Here is a 5,358-nt window from a genome sequence, read left to right as displayed (position 1 = left end):
CATTTTCCTTTAAGTATGTGATACTTTGTGCCTTCACCTTACCCCTACCCTACTTCACTTTGGATCCTATTACCTAATATTCCTATTTCTCATCTCACTCCAGGACTGGTCCAAGGAAGGTGTGCTCTGGCAGTGCAGGTGGAGATGAATAAGGGAAGGGAAAATCCAAGCCCTCATTCAGTTATTCCTTATCCTGCACCTCTACTCTTGTGTCTCTACTTCCAGGAATGATCCCTGGCCCCATCCAATCCACCTTCCCTCTTTCTCCTGACCCTAAGCTCAACTTACTTCCAGGTCACTGCACTGAACTTGTCAGTACTCTAGCCCAAGTCTCACTTTTTAGCATTTGAGAGTACAGTGAAAATTCATCTTTAAAAATCCATGTATGACCTTGTTTTTTATCTACCATGTCTGAATGAAAACCAAAGAAATCAACGTTTGGTTTTGGTATTGACTGAAGTGGTGAGATGGGAAGGTGACGGCACGTGCTGAATGCTAACAATATGCCGAGCAATGCTGTAGGCACTTGATAGGTATTGACTCAATCATCACTAGAATCTGATGAAGTGGGTGTTATTATTCCCATTTTTATAGATGCAAAAACTGAGACATACAGGGATTAAGAAACTTGCCCCAAATTATACAGACATAATATCTATTAAGTAACAGGTAAAATATCAGACAATCTGGCCCCGAAGCCAGTCCTCTGATCCTCTGTGCTATGGCTCTATGTGCTACAACTGCCAGCAGAAAGGGAGGAAGTGAAGGTTCCTATGAGGAAAGAAATGATGTGTTCAGGGAGCTGTCTAGGACAAGCGACATTCCCAGGTGTTGATGTAACTTCTTACCCTTTGACCCTCTCAGGGATCCATCTTTGCCTTTCACCCTGCGGAAGGAAGTCCTAAGCCTCGGGCCATGGGAGTTATCATTAGACCTGAGGAAGGATCAGAGTTCCCTTTTGTGTTTAAAAAAAAAAAAAAAAAATGCTCCTGTGTGTTCCCTGTAATAGGTTGAGTTTCCAGTGCTTTCTGGGTACACACTTTATTTCAGGTAATTTGAAATACCTGAAATACCAAAGCTTTATTGTTGTGTTACAAGTCTATGGAAAATCACTTCACATCCAAAACAAACTTTTGAACGGTAAAGTCAGCAATGCTTACGTTTCTCCCATCCCATTGTACAACTCTAAACATAACTGATTTAGAGCCCTTCCCTTAGCTCCCTTTGCTCAACCACCATTTCACGAACAGATACCACCAGCTAGCAGGGGGTCAAGAGAGAGGCTGTCCTCACCATCACAAGAAAGATGAACAATAAATCCATGTATTTGAGATTTTGGATTCTCCCTCGAGCTCCTACACAGAAAGCACCTCTTATTGTTGAGGCTTCACTCATATCAATCCATTTGGGCCTCCCTCCATTTAGTACCTACCATGTCTAAGATTTCTCTCCTGCAGACAAGGAATAAGTAAAATACAGACTTCTTCGTGCAATTCTATTTGTTTACCTTATCATTTTAGGATATAAAAGTATGAATCCATTTAAGCTATTTTCATGACCTTTTTTCTCAAGCAGTTAACAAGCAATTGAGTTGTCATCTAACAACAGATGTTTCAGTAAGAAAATAAAAAGATGTGATGAAGGACCTTGAAACAAACAATAGCATAGCCACCCCTAGTTTTCAGAGAGGAAAAAGTAATTTTATTCATACATATTCATAGCAGAATAAATTATTATTTTTTCCATAAATATACCAGTGAGAGTTAGAAAACATCAAATTACTTCTTGGAATTTGCATAAGCAAAAGAAAAGATATATAATGTAGTTCTCCTCCTGAACAAAATGTCCCTTATTAATAGACTAATAGATCATATTAATGCTACCTTTATAAAGAGAAATGGACATGGACAAATTTAGCACAAATTTTCCAATAAGAAGGGCAATATAATAGTATATGTAATCATATTTTTCCATTTATTGCTGTACATGATCTTCATTTAAAGTAATCACACCATTATAATAGTGTAAGGGTCGCAGAAATATCACCTTAGAACAAATGAGAGAGCTTTAAGCCTCAATATATGAATAGCTCATGTATTTCCCTACTTTGTTTTACAATCTAATACAAACTTTTGTGGCATTTTTAGATAGATCCAAAGAAAAATCAATCCGGGATTTACCGCAACTTTATTCCCTACATAGTCTGTATTAATGGGGTGGCAGGGTGAATTTGTGATTTTAAAAGTCCCTGTCTGCCCCATCAGTCTTGGTTCATGAGAAAAAAATGTACCTGACACTCTCATGTTTGGTTCTTGGACCTCAATGAATTGAACTGGCTTCAGAAAATCCTTCTGAATCAGCTTAAAATACAAATTATTTGAAAAGGAATGAAGTTATTGAACTGCATCAGTTTCCCTGATGTTATATGAGAACCCAAAGGCAAAAATTGTTCAGCAGGGTCCATAGATTGATTTATGTAAAAGATTTATTTCCCTGCTTCGACTTGGAGAGGACTTCCAAAGCCGGCTGACAGCCAGAGAATAGCCAGGTGCTGGGGAAGCTCAGATTCTTTTATTTGACAGGCTTCTTCATCAGTAAACACAGGAAACAATCGTTCCTACCAAATGTCCTTGAATGTGAATAAGCTGCTTCATGGATTAAAATTTCCCTTTCATCTATGTGTCTGAATCCCAGATTTTAACTTTTGAAGGTGCTCTTGCAAGTTTTGAATCTTGGTTCCCATCTAGGTAGTTGATTAAATCAACACAATACCAACTTTCCCTTCATGATAGACTAAAAATCACTATTAAAGAAGGAAAATTAAAGAATTATTCAAAATGACACACAAATTTATTTACCATTAGTTCTATGATTTGTGATAACTGGCTTAAATATTGATTTGCAGAGTTTTTGCCGTAACGAATGAGGGAGTGGAATATAGCGGAAAGAAAAGAGATTTAGGAATCTAACATTTTGTGGGTTGTGTCGTTGAGTAGCTACAGAATCTTGAACAAAGTGCTTAATCTTTCCAAATCTTATCTAAATCACCTCAAAGAGTCCAGCAACACATGACTCTTCATTAGACCACAAAGGTGTATTGGCGTCAGACACTCAAAATAGTATTGATTTTTATATATTCATGGATGGTCTTTTGGCTTTACTATGAAGAATGTACTGCCATTGGAATAAAGTCTGTTCAGCAGAGCTTTTTCCTTAGACAAGTACATGGACACTTAGAACGGCAGTGATGGGTTCGACAAAGAACAGTTTATTTATCATCAGATTTCACGGATTCATCGCAGACTTAGTCTCTTTACGTGGATTTACTGTGCTTTGGAGACAAAGTGGTGCCAAGGTCATGAGAAGAGGCTTTTTATCAGATTTCCTGCCCTTGCCATTTATTTAATCTGTGTCACTTTCAAATTATTTGACTGCTTAAGTGATGCTTTCCTCTCTGTAGCACTGTGGTAACAATACCAAGTTTACGTGGGCACCACGGAGTTTAAAAATGATGATGTATATGTGATGCCTAACAGAGGTAGACGTCTGAAAAACGGCAATGCAATGTTTTATGAGTTGTCTTTTTAAAACCTCCCACCCTTTTTGGGAATTAAAACCTGCATTCCTTCCTAAGGCCAGTAATCAAAGGGGCAGAAAAATGTCCTTTGCTGTTTGTTTTCCATTATCTTAAACCATGGGAAATGGTTCAACAGAATTGTCTGGACAGGGTCACAAGACTGTAGTCACCAAAGACAAGGTCAACAGAAACCACGAATTATAGTTAAACGACAGCCTGAAGTTGTGACATGCGACACTGGGCAGGAGCCCACTAGCCGAAAACCCCCCTTTAAAAAGCCGTTTTTCTACTTAAGCACAGGATGGTGGTCTTTTGCCGCCCTACTCATTTGCAGGCAAATTAATGATATTCTCTTTCCTTTTTCTGAAACCACTTGCTTTGTTCTTCTTTCTCACTGATTTGGCCTCAGAGACAAGTAACAAACTTTCGGTAACACCTGTCTCTGCGTCACTTCTCCCTTCCTTTTCCAGTTTTTTGATGACCAGGAGAAAGCTGTATCTGTGATAAAGTTGGTACATTAAAAAATAAAAAAATCTCACTTCTGGCCACAATCAGCACATTTGAGTACACTTCTGAGCAACACCTTTAACAGACAGTGTGAGCCCTCCAAATTGAGTGGCCTTGTGCAAAGCAGCCCTGCTCATTAATGATTAAGACAACTAATAAAACCTAGAGAACTTGAGGAATTGGCCAGTAATAGTATTTGTAGGCGTATGAATTTGGGGAGAAACTGCAGAAGTGATTTAAAAAACCCCAGAGATCTAAACATTATCCACCGAACATGATATTCTGTAATTTATTGTATCTACAATATCTTCATAGTAATTTCGCTTTCAGAAAGAGCTCACTTTAGAAGAGAGCTAGAATTAGATACCAAAGACTAAAGAACAAAACACAATTTTGTGAAGGCAAAATTGTCTCTAGGGTTCTCACCTTGAACCCAGGAGGAATGAATCGCCCCTTCCCTGTATATTCTACATATCTATAGTGCCCCGCGCAGTGTGTGATACTCATACTGTGCACTATGCTGACTTTATTCGCATGCCTGCTGCCCCTGCCAGTAGACTGTTAGCCACTTGAGGCCAGAGTCTTACTCACCTCCGCATTCCCACAGCCTAGCATATAAAACATTTTTGAAAAATTGAATGGATGATCACAAAGTCTGCAGATGTGAGAGGCATTTAGACAATTCTTACCATTGATAGCTGTGCATTAAAAGTCAAGAAGAGGGAAAGTACAATCAAATACCATTTCTTAGAACAAAATTTTCTCTTTTAAGAGATTAAAATCATGTGACTTGGGTATTTCTGGTCTGTCTTCCTTTCTCAGCGGGTGGTCTTTGTTACCTGAGGAGCCATCAGAATTAGTTTTACTGTCTCTGTCACTTGGCATTTATCTGTGTCTCCTGCACTTGTCCCCATCCCCACATTCAAGGTGAAGTCTTGTCCATAACTAACATCCTCTTCGAGTCTCCTTGTCAATTATTTTACCCTTTTTTGTGGGCCAACTTCAGATCTTTCCACAAGAGTATATTTGGTCCCTGCTGTTTCTTTTGTGTGAGTAGCAACTCAGGCACGTTAGTTCACTGGTCAAGTGAACACACCTCACAAAACAAGTAGGGTTTTTGCTTGAGACAAACAGCCTAAGGTAAGATTGAGTAAATATTTCCCATCAGTCTGGCTTGGACCCAGCTTTTTAGGAAATAATTACAATCCTCCTCCCATCCCCCATGCCCCATCTTCCCTTATTATGTGGCCTAGCACTTGATTTTCATGCTGCCT

Source organism: Propithecus coquereli, unplaced genomic scaffold (assembly GCF_000956105.1).
Source record: "Propithecus coquereli isolate 6110/MARCELLA unplaced genomic scaffold, Pcoq_1.0 Scaffold159, whole genome shotgun sequence".
In the NCBI taxonomy this organism is placed as follows: Eukaryota; Metazoa; Chordata; class Mammalia; order Primates; family Indriidae; genus Propithecus; species Propithecus coquereli.
This window is presented reverse-complemented; position numbering follows the sequence as displayed.